Genomic DNA, 14,773 nt, shown 5'->3' on the forward strand with positions numbered 1-14,773 from the left:
TAAAATGGTAAATACAATAATAAAAAATAACTAAACTCAATTAATTCTCAATGCATGGATAGTTGGATGCGTAGCAAGGAGTCCAAACCCTCTATATATAGAGGCTGATTACAATGAGTCCCAGTAGAACTAGCTCTAAAGGATGACACGACTCAAATTAGGATTTGCCTTAAAGGCTTATATGACTTAATTGGACTTGCCTTAAAGGCTTACTTGACTTAACTAGACTTGCCTTAAGGACTGTCATGACTTATTTCGACTTGCCTTAGTAGCTTACATGACTAAACTAGACTTGCCTAAAAGACTTACGTCATGAAATAATTAAAAAATAAATAGACTCAATCAATCGAGCCCAATGTCCTAGTGAATTGATCCGATCATACCTGGATTACATCAACGCCCGAGGGACTCCATGCTGTTGGTTGATCATCCACAGACGGCTCGTCAACTAGAGCAGAAGCTACCTCTAAAGTAGTCGCACGAATCAATCTAGCGCATTTAGGCGGCATTCTAGTTAAGTTCAAAGTAATTCATTTATAATTTCAAAATTATATTTACATGTCATTAATATTTATTATCTCTAATCCATCATGGTCTCTAAACTTCCTAAATATATATATGGGTTGTACCTTAGAGAACTTGTTAGATTATGGTGAACCTATGTTCTCATACCAAGTTGAAACACCCACCTCTAAAAATTATGTGTTCTTCACGTGAAAAAATTCACGTGACTCTCACATGATCTATTAGTGTAATAATCTCATAATGTATCTAAGATAGGACTAAAATATCATAACAATCTAAGAAAATATCCAAAATTACAATTATCGTAGGTCTCAACAAGACTCTAGGAATATATGTGTATATACAAACTTAAAACATAAAAACCCTTGCGGGGCTAAAGTCCAACTATGAAGAAAAGAATAAGCAACACTAAAAGAAAATAAATCCGCTACTCCTCGATATCCGCATCCTCCATACTTAACTCTGAAATATTTTCACCAAAAAGGTAGTAAGCACACGACCCAGCAAGTACAATCCAATAGTAATCTATGAATAATGTATTGCATGATAAATAAAAATACATGCCCATAATTATCAATATATCAAAGTAATATGTACAATGTAATTTATAATAAACTTTTATTTACTCATAACACACATAAGAGCATAATATTATCATAACTCAATGTGTCAAAATCCACATAGCAACCTTATCAATGATGTCATAATCCACATAGCAAATATAATAATGAGGAGCACTAGTCATCTAGCAGTAATATTGTCGGTAGATGCCTAGCAACGCTGTATATGATTGATTGCATATGGCTATCAAACTAAGGACACTAGTCGTAAGTCCATCATCATCAACATCATCACCGATCTAGTAAATCATCGCATAGGGCAGAATCATTACATGTAGATGAATCACCGCACAAAGTAGAATCATCGCATACAGCGAAAAATAGCTCATAGCTCAATGGATGACCTAACCCTGTGTCATCGAGTATCGCTAGAGCTATAACCCTATCTCTTAAACATCTTTCTACTATCATCCTAGATTAGTCTCCAAACAAGGCAGTGTAATCACCTGAGTGCTCCGCCAACTAACGATCTCAAGTATAGACCGCTAATATGGTAATACTATATAATACACTCTACCCTTAACCCCGGGTTGAGTGGGAGAAGGGGGGACTACCTAGTTGGGACTAGACTAATAATGATGCGTGCATATAATGTCATGTCTTCTATTATCTTATTACATACATTATGATCAACAAGATAACATATGTCAACTAAATATGGAGTTTAACATGAATAAAGCGATTAATAATAAATAATACATGTAAAAGTAGTCATTAATAACATAAAAGAAATTATCATCACAATAAGTACATTATCGTAAACTAACATAGGATCTAACTCACTTGAAATATCTCTAGAATCTGTCTCACTCTCCTAAATAGTCAAGCTTCTCCTGAATCTTGAGATCCTCCTTGCATAGTAATAGGTCTAATAATTTAAAAACTAAAATAGTGCATACGAAAAAAAACTTATAAAACTAAATTCCATATTGTATAAATTAAGTTCAACCCTCTAGGTCAGGATAAGTTTGACTTAGACTTGCATTTATTCTTCCCTATCAATATCTTAGTTTATATTAATTAATTTGATAAAAATTAGAATTATCCTTAGAAAAATGCAAGTATTAATAAATCTAACTACCTAACTTAGTTTTGTATTATTCTAGAAAGGTAGCTAATATAAATAAAAAAAAACTAATAATGGCTAGCCTATGGTCCACAGGTTGGGCCGGGCTCAAGGCTCAGCTTGCATTACTTGGTCGAGGAAGTGGGCTGTGAGCCTACCCACAGCCAACTAATAAAAAGGGAAGGACCAAGCTTAAAGGCCAAGTCAAGCAAGGTGAAGAAGTGGGTTGCGGCGAGCCTACCGCAGCCTACTAAACTGAAGGGGTGGACTAGGCTCAAGGGCCCAATCGATGCCTTGGTTCAGGCTTGCGGGTGTGGGCTGTGGCCCACCCCATAGCCCAATAGAGAACTGGGTAGGAGTTGGCCCAACTAGCACCACCTCGCCCCGCCCTCAAGGTCGACAAGGTCGGACTGAGTTACATGGTTGGGTGGTTGGCCGAAAAAGGGGAAGAAAATAAAGGAGAAAGGATCAAGCTCATCGATGGGGGAAGGAAATTACTTCACAACCAAAGATGAAAAGGGTCTAGAGCTATGCTACAACACTTTATGAGGTGGATAGGTAGGTTCTCAAGCGATTGAATCTAACTGTCAAAGCGGTCGATGGCGAGAAGAGGGGTACTCCATGGCCGGCGGCCATGGAGGTTCCCATTTCGGTCAAGGGCCATTAAGGATCCTACTTGAAGGTAGCCGCCACTTCCTTGGGGCGAGGGGAAGCCTACATGTTAGAGGGTTGGGAACTAAGCCATCCACGGTGATTGGAATTGAGCTGAAAAGTGATGGTGGGAGGCAACCTCCCACACGTAGCGTGGGTACCCAAATTTGGTACCCACGACAAGAGGACAAAAAGGCGGAGCTTCTTGAACCGGTGGGTGGTCAACCCGAAGTCGTCGGCCGACGAAGATAAAAATAGTAAAACTAGGATTTATCCATAATTTTATAATAACCAAGATCTAAATAAAATAAAATATAATAATAATAATATATTAAATTAAAATAAGATAAAAAGAAAGAAAAAAAATTAAATTTAGTGTTGCATGGCACGAGCTCGTGCCATGTAGGTTGTGGGCGCACACTAAGGGCGCCACATGCTCCCACAACTGCAGGCCCGGCCAATCGGGTCGAGCCAACTGGCTGCGGCAGGCCCCGATGCCACCATAGCTGCTGCCTTCCCTCCCTCACCACCTCTCTCTCTATCTCTTTATAGCTCTCTCTCTCTAACTCTCTCTTACCCTCCTCTCTCTCTCTCTCCTTCTCGTCATCGCCATCGTTGCCGCCGCCGCACCCCCCCCACACCACCTCTCTCTCTCTAACTCTCTCGAGCTCTCTCTTTCTCCCCTTCTCTTAGCGACGTTGGCCTGTCGCCTCTGCCGCCAAGGTGAGCCTCCCTCCCTTCCCTTCCCATCTTCTTCTTCTTCTTCTTCTTCTTCTTCTCCTCTACTTCTTCTTCCTCTCGTCGTTCTAACTCCTTCTCAGACAATAAGACACCTATCTAAATCACTTGTTTTATTTAGTTAATATAAATTAGATTTTTAGATATTTAATTTTTCAAGAATATGTATATATTTAGTAACATGGTTATTAGATAAGTGTAATTAGGGCAATTTCAATTAATTATAAGTATAAATATCTGTACATAAATTTACTTATAACTTCATATATTTTATTAGATTAATACATGTCTTTATAATTAGGTGTATATATATATACAACTTATTATACATTATTATGCATGTAATAAAATAGTAGGCTTACTTAATATTTATAGTACATGATTAAGTAAAGATTATTTTATATGCAACTCTTAATGGATTTAGTAAGAGTAGTAGTCACAAAATAATTAAAGTATAATTATATAATATTATATAATATATGTGCTTGTATTTTAAATTATATTATTGTACATGTAGCTCTTTTAAGTTTTTTATCAAAAAAGATTGACTATTATATACTTAATATATAATTAGCAAACTATGGTTTTATAAATAAATCTACAATTAGAATAATAACATATTAATATTATTATAATTAAATATATAATATAAATCAAATTATTTAATAAAAATAATAAAAAGAAATTCTAAACCAAATAAATCATCATATGTTACACAAATGGATCCTATTTGGATAAATTATTGTACAAATGGATCCTATTTGGATAAATAACTAACTTTAAATTGCTTTATTTTCATATCACAACCCCCTTATTTGGGACCCCGTGAACCTTGCTAGTGATGAATGATGATTGATTGACGAATGTGAGGAATACGTAGTTCATGTCTTCTGATCAGATATGAGTAGTCTTATACCTTAGATGCCTTTCTCAAATTAAGATATATTATATAATTATGTGTATGCATATTTTGGCCTAGAGCATGATTATATGACTTTATCTAGAGATGATTTCAATTGATCATATTTTATCATGCATTTGATTAGGCTGATCTGGGATATGAGTACATTGGTGATATATAGAGATGATTGGAGCTAACTATACTGTTATGGTTTTATGTCAAGATGACCTCTATCATGAGTGTGCATGCGATAAACTAGCATGAGTATGCATATATTAGATACATGGCTAGAGTCTGCATTGCATCATCTTTCTCTTAGCTTCTTTACTATCTAGATTTCTGAATTGCATGATCTGTTGGGTCCAGACTAGTACTGGACATACTCTTAGCGTACGACAGAGTATGGTGATGGCTGATACTCTTAGTGTATGACAGGGTACATCTATCATTGATATACCCTTAGCGTATTGCAGGGTATAATTATTTACTAATATACCCATAGTGTATGGCAGGGTATGATTTTCTTCTAATATACCCTTAGTGTATGACAGTGTATGATTTATCTCGAGAGATACTCTTAGCATATGATAGGGTATGCTCTGAGCTTGTGGCATGAGGTGTATCGAGTTTGGGGCCGGGTACCGTAGTCCAGCATGGTGGATGATATTCAGAGTTGAGATAGATGATTGTGATAGTGAGAGATAAGTGGATTATATATGGCTCTGACATATACGATTATCTAGTGGTTGGCATGCGATATGCATCATCATTGATGTGACTAGTATCACTCGATTATGATTGTTATACATCATATGTTGTTATATTATAATTTCATCATGAGATATATTTTTGGTTGAGGATATAATATGCTCATTTATGAGATAATCTTGATTTCATTTATGTATAAGTCATCAAGGATACATGTATACATGCTCATACATGGCATCATGTTTCTTTCTGATTCATATTATCCAGTACATGATTTACTCTCTGTTTAGCATCACTGATTCGAGGTAAGATCTATTCACCGAGCTTTTAGCTCATGACTCTCTTTATCTTTTTTCTAACCCCCGAGATATTATGGTACCTAGTAGCGACTTGAGATATCCCAAGGAGAGTGATGATGAGGTAAGATATAAATGCGAGATGGTATAGATGATAGTTTATATAAAAATTGAGTTGTACAATTATTTGATATTTGTACTCCATTGTATTAGACGATATTTTGTATAATACAGGTCGAATTATATTATACTCGTGTGTCAGTGGTTATAAATTGTATTTTGATGGTTTATCGTGGCATGTGTGGGCCCTGCCAGATTATGTAGCTGTCTAGTATGGTTGTTGTGGATATAGATATGAATTTGTTAACATGTTTAGCTTAATGATGTCTTGATTTATTTTGCGGTCTAGTGTATATTATTGTGGACTTAGATATTCATATGTTAACAGGGTTATTTAGATCAATAGTATAATTTATTTGGTGATGGATTATTTGAGCATACGGATGTATCTGTGCGTGATGGATCCTGCCCGACCTGTCACGTGTGCCTTGCGTGTGCCCGTGCCGGTGGGCATGCATGTGCCTGTGCCGGGCGGGGGTGTTACAAATTTACTAAGCAAAACTCAAATTAATTATAAGGGAAGATAAAGGCTGACCTGAGAATTGGACTAAGGGTTTTGATTTGGCCTGTCAGTGCTCTGGTGATCCACACCCCTCATCGAGGTCTTCAGTGGTACAAGAGAGAGAGAGAGAGAGAGAGAGAGAGAGAGAGAGAGAGGGAGAAGAGAGTGGCAGCCAAAAGAGAAAGAGTTGAGGGGGTTGGGTTTTATAGAGATAAGAGGGTGAGGGCAAAGTGGAGTCTGAACTCCACTCCAGCGCCTTTCTCGCCCACTTCTTGCAACCAATTGCGACAAATTCCCAATTTCTTTCCCAACCAGATTGCAGTAGATGAAGGAGCTAGTGATTATAGTATTTTGGTGGACCTTCTTGAGAATGAAGACATTGGTGTTCAAGAGGAGGCCTCGAAGGTGGTGTCGGTGATTGCATGGTTAGATTCCTACAGAGGAGCTCTAGCTGTTGCTAGAGTTATTGCCCCGTTGATTTAGGTTTTGGAGGAAGTGGTTTAGTGAATGAGAGAGCAGCTAAAGCTATGAAGAGTTTGGCAGAGAATGTAAATAATGCGTGGTCAGGTTTGCGCTCATCGGGGTGTCACAATAATGCTAAAGATTTGCAATGATAGCAACACAGAGTTGGTTTGCTCTATTTGTGGTGTTCTCAAGAACCTTTGCGGTGTTGATGAGATCAAGAGGTTCATTGTGGAAGAAGGGGATGTTGATGTCTTCATCAAACTCTTGAGATCAAAGGAGGAGGTGTGCCAAATCCAGGCCAAAGAATTCTTGATTGCCATTGCTTGTGATAAGCCGGCCATTAAGTAGAAGGCTATGCAAGAAAGGGCTTAGTCCGGCACAGCTTGAATAGGGCTCGATAATAGGCTCAATTCAGGCTCAAGAGAAGCTTGGGCTCGATCTGGCTCAACTTAGGCTCGGTCTGGCTTAGCTTGAGCTCAGCTTGAGTTGAGTTAAGCTAAGCCTGAGCCTGAGCCTGAGCCAAGCTAGTAGGCTCAAGATTAATTTCGAGCCAAGTCTGAGCGGGAGCCGACTCGCTCAGGCTCGACTTGTTTACGCTCCTACATTCGTCACCATCACCACTACTACCATGCCCACTACCTAAGAAACACCATCAGCACCCCTCACTATAGCCACCACCACACTACCATAACCACCACTCTATCATTGCCATCATCATCAAGACCACCACCATCCTTGAAGCACTACCATCTACCAACAACACCTTCACCTTCACCTAAGCTCCATCATTACTATTATCACCACCAACCTATCGTTATCTTCATTGCCACCACCATCACCTCGCTACCTCGATTATCACTTTGCCCACTTACCTAAGCAATACCATCACCACCCATCACTACTGCTAGGGGTGTAAACAAGACTTATTGCTACCTAAGGAGGAGGCGACGGGACCGCGACAGCTTGCCATTGTCGAAGGAAGAGGATGCGGCAGCCATGACACCGCTGCTGCAGAAGAAGGAGGAGGAGGAAGAAAGAGGAGGCGGGATAGCGGGGCACCATGATGGCTTGCCGCTGCCAAAGGAGGAGGAGGTAATAGCCGTTGCACCGCTGCTGCAGAAGAAGAAGAAGGACGATGAGGAGGAGGAGGAGGAAGCGGGGCACCACGGCTGCTTGTCCCTGCTCAAGGAGGAGGAAGCAGCATCGCTGCGGCTTAACACTGCCGAAAGAGGTAGAGGTGGCACTGCGGCGGCTTGCCATTGCCGAAGGAGGAGGCGGTAGGGCACCCCAATCGCTTATTGTTGCCGAAAGAGGAAGCGGCATCGTAGCGGCTTGCTGGTGCGGAAGGAAGAGGAGGTGGCACTGCTGTGCTACCACGACGGCTTGCCGCTACTGAAGGAGGAGGCGACAGCCACGGCACTACTGCTGCAGAAGAAGAAGAAGAAGAAGAATGAGGAGGAGGCACCCTTAATGAGCCTATCGAGTTGAGCCTGAGCGAGCCGGCTCCAGCTCAGGCTCGGCTCGACATTAATTTTGAGCTAATTTTAGCGGATCGGGCTCGGCTCTACTCTGATCGAGTCGAGTTAGACTCAAGCTTTAGCCGAGCCGAACTGAGCCAAGCCCAAGCCGCTCGTCGAGCTTGACAGCCCTAACTACAGCCACCACCACTCACCATCATCGCAACCACCACACTACCATAATCTATCATCACCATCACCACCACCACTAAAGCACAACCATCAACATTACCACAACATCACTTTCACCTTCACCCAAGCACCACCATTATCATTACCACTGCTAACTCACTGTTATCTTAATCACCACCACCACCACCACTCTACTATCTCGACTATCACCTTCACCACTAACACTATCTAACCACCACCCTACTATTATTCTTCAACTATCATCTTAACCATTGCCTTCACTTTCACTATTATTTTAACTATTATTGTTGAAAATGGTTGTATCACTAAGAGTGTGAAAATAATATGATTAAAAAATCTTTTGTGTAAATACAAAGTGCATATTAAATTATTAAAATGGTTTAAGGCTTTTATTTAAATATTTTGTAACTTACTCTAGGAATTAAAAATTAATATAATTACACAAAAATTCTAATGCACGTCTATTTTCCAAATTTTTAGTGCATTGTTAGTTCTGCATCAATTTTTCGTAATAGTGAATCAATTTGTATGATAATGTGCATCATTTATTCAATCCGTCTGCACTATTAGTTTAAAAGATGTGTATCAATTTTTTATAAATATGCACCAACATGATTTTATATCAAACATAAATTTTAATAGAAAGCTAGTCGTATTAATATTTTATTTCTTATGTGCATCATTTATTTCAGTGTGTTTATTCAACTTTCGTGTGCCGCCAGTTCAAAAGGTTTGTATCAATTTTTAAAATATGTGCATCTATTTAAAAATATGCTAGTCAATTTTTTATTAATATATCTATTTTAGTGTGTATCGGTTATTCAATTTATGTGCACCGTTTGCTCGAAATTTGTTTGTTTTGATGATAACAAACAAATAAATTAGCTATATTATTTTGATGATATCAAATAAGTTAAAATATTAATGGCCAACTAGAAGAGGGTTGTGCTGATTTGCAATGCAGCCAGTAATCTCAAGCTAACCAGGTGTATCATACTGGACAGCTGCGAGAATGCCCTAAAAGGTAAAGCCCTAGCCCTTTTCAATGGCTTAGAAAACTCTACAAGTGTGGAGCCAAAGATGGTGATTGCTTGATTGTGGTGAACGTCGTCAATGATCTCAAAAGTGACTTCGACTAGTTAATAGCACCTATTGTTTATGAATGTATTAGGTAGATTGAAATGTTCTAATCCATTAAGGTTTCTTATACAACATTTTCTTGTATGTGGATCAATTTGAATTGAATTTGTCTACAGAATTAAATTAAAAAAACTTTTAATTTGTGTGCATCCATTTAAAAGATGTGCATCAATTTTTAAAATATATGCATCCACCTAAAAATATATATGTCGATCTTTTCTTAAAATATCTTTGTTAGTATACATCACTTATTAAATTTGTATGCACGATCTATTCAAATTAAAGGCGTATATTAATTTTCAGAATATATGCATCAACTTAAAAATATGTTAATCAATCTTCTATTAAAATATTACTTTTACTGTGTATAATTATTCAATTTGTGTGCACCATATTCATTCTATGTGCATTGCTTTTTAGAACATGCGCATTGATGTAAAAATAAGTCAGTCAATTTTCTCTTAAAATATCATTGTAAGTATGCATTACTTGTTCAATTTGTGGGCACTACATATTTAAAATTGATTTTTAAAATATTTACATCGACATAAAATATGTCAGTCAATTTTCTATTAAAATATCATTTATTTAATTTGTGTACGCCACCTATTCAAAAAGTGTGCATCAATTTGAAAATATATTGGTCAATCTTCTCTTAAAATATCATTGTTAGTGTGCACTTGTAACAACCCAGCCCTAAAAAAGAAGAAAAGAAAAAAAATTGTTGTGCATGACACGACGCTGTGGCTGGCCTCGTGCCATGCAACATCAAGCAGGCTTCTCTCTCTCTCTCTCTGGTTTCACCGGAATTGAGCCGCCAGCGGTCCCACTCGCTCCAATATGCGGAACGATCCAAAATACTGATGCGCTAACTTGGGATTGCTTATAGGACGTAGCATAACTTGCCAATATAGCTGGGCTCATACAAATACAAGGTCCTTGACCTCAAACTCCAACTCCCAATGTCGGCGATCATACACTTGCTTCATGCAGTTTTGGGCCGTTGTCATGTGCTCCCGTAACCTCCATAGAACCACATCCTGATTTGCTAGCTCCATTTCTATCTCTATCCTCACTGTTTATGCCTCAGGGTCATATGTCTTCAAGGTAAGTGACGACCTACCATACACTGCCTCGAATGGTATCAACTCGATGGTGCTGTGAAATGTAGTATTATAGGACCACTCCGCCCATGGTAAATAGTCGAGCAATCTCCTCAGTCTTTCGCCTACAAAGCACCGCAGCTACTACTCTATGCCCCGGTTCACCACCTCAGTTTGGTCATCTGTTTGTGAGTGATAGGTTGAACTAGGGTTCAAGCAAGTACCCTAGAGTGCGAAGTACTCAGTCCAAATGTCACTAATGAAGACTTGATCTCGATCAGATACAATCGAACACAGCATGCCGTGAAGCTTGGCAATGTCGCGCATGAACACCTCTACGACCGTTCTTGCTGAATCTGGGTGCGGTAGGGCTGAGAAATAAGCATACTTACTCAGTCTGTCAACCACCACGAATATGACCGAGTACCTCTCAAAGAAGGTAAGCCCTCAATAAAGTCTATGGAGATGTCCTCCCAAATCCTCTATAGTACGGGAAATGACTGAAGTAGTCCAGCTGGCCTTAGTGAGTCGGACTTTGCTCGGAAGCACATACGAACACCATTAGCTCCTATCGTACTCTAGGCCGCGTACAACTTTGTAGTAGTCTCTTGTGAGTCCGTAGGAGTTCCTCATGTCCTGCCTCAGGGATGGAATGAAAATGTTCCATCACTCTTTGTCGCAAGCCTACGTCCGTAGGTATCCAAATGCGCCCATGGTCCAAGAGCAATCCACCTCGGCTCACCATCCCAGGATAACTAGTGGGGTCGTCCTCCTTCTCCTACAAGATTCTCCAGATATCTGGATCAGTAGCTCCTGCTACACATATGTAATCTAAGAAAGGAAAGATAGGCACGGAAAGGGCCGCCAATTCGGCCGGTTCAGGTTGTTGGGATAGCATGTCTGCCGCCTTGTTCTTCACTCCTTTCTTGTATTGTAGCTCGTAGTCATACCCTAGTAGCTTGGTGATCCACCTCTGCTATGCGGGCATGTGAATCCGCTGCCCCATAAAATAAGGTAAGCTCCTCTGATCTATTCGGATAACAAATTGCTTCCAAATCAAATAGGGTTTCCAACTCGTCAGAGCATGCAAGATAGCGTGCATCTCCCGCTCGTAAGTGAATAACTGCTGTGACCTCCAGGTCAAGGCCTTGCTAAGGTAAGCAATGGGCCTCTCAGTCTGCTTCAATACAGCTCTGATACCTGCACCCGACGCGTCGCACTCAATAAAAAATTGCATGGTGAAGTCGAGTAGTGCCAATACCAGTGCAGATGCCATTGTTATCTTTAGCTTGTCGAATGCTTTTGTCGCTGCATCCGTCCATTCAAAGGCATCCTTTTTCAGCAAGGATGTCAATGGTGGTGCAATCTTTCCATAGTTGGCCAAGAACCTGCGGTAGTAGCTTGTTAAACCAAGGAAACCACGTAGCTACCGTACCGTCCTTGATTCTGTCCAGTTGAGCATGCACGCCATCTTGCTTTGGTCGGCTACAACTCCGTCGGTTGAAATGATGTGCCCCAAGTACTCCACTCGTCGTTCGCCCCAAAGGCATTTACTTCACTTCACCTTCAGGGAATGGTCCCTCAAGAGTGCCAACACAGACCGTAGATCATCCAAGCGCTCCTTCCAAGTCTTGCTGTACATGAAAATATCATCAAAGAATACTAAAACATACCATCGTAAGAGTGGACGGAATATGTCATTCATTATTAGCCCTTGGAAGGTCGTCGAAGCATTCCGCAACCGAAATGGCATCACCCAAAACTTATAGTGCCCGTCATGAGTTTGGAACGTCGTTTTGTGGACGTCCTCAGCTTGCACTCGGATCTGGTGGTACCCTTAATGAAGGTCCAGCTTGCTGAAGTATGATGCTGCAGTCAGCTTGTCCAGTAACTCTTCGATGACTGGTATATGTGAAAAATTAAATGTGACGGAACGAAGACTCTCTAGCCATTGGGTGCCTAGCACAATGTCAGCTCCTTCAAGTGCTAGCAGGTACAAGACCAAGGTGAAGCTATGTCCATGCACTTGTACCACTACTCCTCGACAGATGCTGTCAGCTCTAAGGCGGGTGCCATCACCAATGGTCACATCAAATCCAATAATAGGCTCGGCCTCAAGTCCTATACTCCGTACCAATCTCTCATCCAAAAAGTTATGCGTGCTCCCTGTGCCAATGAGGATATGTACACATTGCTTTCGGACGAGCCCATTAGTTTCTTTGGGGTGCTAGTACCGGAGTACGCATGCATCGAAATCTCGGCCAACATATCCTCCTTCGCTATCTCCTCAAGCTCCTCTCTGACTATCTCCTCCGTGATGTCTCCCTCTGCCTCTTTGTCATAGCTATCGATCAACATGACACTGCCCGTAGCCTTGGTGCATCGATGTCCCGGAGTGTAGCACTCGTCACACCAGAAGCACAAGCCCTCGGCTTGTTTTTCATCCACCTACGCTTGGGACAAGGACCGGCCCTTGGGTTGCATGTCTCCTCATCTGAATTTGGTCATTGGTCTCGGGGTACCTCGCTCTCCAAAAGGGGGAGTCAGTGGTTTCGTCATGGAATTGGAACTGCCGATTATGGACGTTGTTCGTGGCGTATACTAGCTATCCTTCGACATCCAATTCATCCTCATCTCCTTTCAAAGTAGTATACTTCTATTCCATCCTTCTGGCAATCTTAAAAGCCTCCATCAAAGTTCACGGTTACATTGAATAGATATCGGCTTTTATCTCTTAGCGTAACCCCGCCAAAAATGTGCTCTTCAATACTTCTTATGGCCACCTTGGAAAACAATGGCTGCTGAGACGCTCAAAGTCTTCTTGATATGCTGCCATAGTAGTCTTTTGTGTCAGTTTGGAGAGTATAGCCCCATAATCTTCATATCCAACAATCCCAAACCGTTGAGCTAATGCAATTGTGAATGCCGTCCAATTGTCGATAGTTGGTGGGCATGCATTGATTGGTACCAATGTAAGTCGCATGTTCCAAATGAAAGCTCGCAATAGATACCTTAGCCTCTTCCGACGTGCCATGGCATGAAAAGAAATGTTCACCACGAAAAATCCAATCAATAGGATTACCTCCGTTAAACTTTGGAAATTCTAGCTGAGCACATCGTCCACGGAGGCCATAATTAGGATTGAAGGGAGATCTTGATGGTGATGGAAGGGGAGGATGAAGATGATATGTAGATATGGATATTTGCGATTGAGAGGGGAATAGGATGAAGGGAAGGAAGAGGTTGCTCTTAGGAAAATTAGGGCCGGAACAGACGAGGAGAAGAATCTAACCAATGAAGGTTAGGGGACGATAAGAAGTTAGGGCAAGAAGGAAGAAAAAGAGAAAGAGAGAGATAGAGAGAGAGAGAGGAGAAGAAGATATGATTTCATAACATAACCCAACTAGACTCCACAATACTTAGAAGCTATTATTTACACTCAAACAATAGAAATAAAACCCTAAAAAAAAGTATTCTCGCCGCGGTGCGTTCGAACACGCCCGAGGCTGTTCAAATGTGAATTTCCCATTCTCTATTTTTGCGAACGCGTGCAGGCGTTTGAACGTACAAATCCCGTTCTCTGTATTTGTAAACACCTGTAGGCGTTCGCATAGTGCGTTCGAATGCAATCCCTAGTGTTCGAAAGACCCCCAACAGAAAGCTATTTTTTCTTCCGATACAACTTGATCTGGCTCTAGTTGTATCAGCTTCCTAAATCAATAAGAATTAGAACTTTATTCTTCTTGATCATACCTTCGACCCGAAGAGTTTTCAGAGTCGACTCGCCGGTGAAAGAGTGAAGGGAAAGCTCAACTTGGACATCAAGCAGGTTGTCCTCTTCAGTCTGGCCACCTTCCTCCTCTTGCTGCTCCTCAAGATTTTCAATGGAATCATCCTCCGTCATCTCATCCATGAGCAAGATGGCAACAGGCTGTTTGGAGCATTTGTGGCCCAATACCAAGCACTTGTCACGATAAAAGCATAGGCCCTTCAAGCGCCGCTCTTCAATCTCCGCTGTTATGAGGCATCGACCCATCATCCGTGGCTGTCCCATAGGGTTAGGGGCTGTCCGTGGTGGGAGTAGTCAATTGGGGTTTGGCCAAACCAACCCCGAATATGCCATACCCGAGACCGGCGATCTAGGATTAGAGCACAGGTCGCTACTCCTCCAAGCTAGACGGTGTGTTGCCTTTAACTCTCTTATCTTCTCTTCCATCATTTGAGCCGCTGAGAAGGCTTCCAACAAAGTAGTAGGACGAGTCGACTTG

General features: G+C 40.9%; 1 long non-coding RNA gene across 1 annotated transcript; it reads right to left on the reverse strand.

Annotated features, from left to right (window-relative positions):
• Positions 1 to 955: 955 nt before the first annotated feature.
• On the reverse strand, positions 956 to 6,191 carry LOC140794343 (uncharacterized). Its single transcript, XR_012110126.1, has 3 exons — positions 6,161 to 6,191; positions 6,007 to 6,087; positions 956 to 987 (listed from the first exon to the last, which is right to left on the reverse strand). It is a non-coding gene; the product is annotated as an uncharacterized lncRNA (long non-coding RNA).
• Between the last annotated feature and the right edge of the window lie 8,582 nt (positions 6,192 to 14,773).

The sequence above is a fragment of the Typha latifolia genome, chromosome 8 (assembly GCF_019914945.1).
Source record: "Typha latifolia isolate L0001 chromosome 8, TyphaL0001v2, whole genome shotgun sequence".
Taxonomy (NCBI): domain Eukaryota; kingdom Viridiplantae; phylum Streptophyta; class Magnoliopsida; order Poales; family Typhaceae; genus Typha; species Typha latifolia.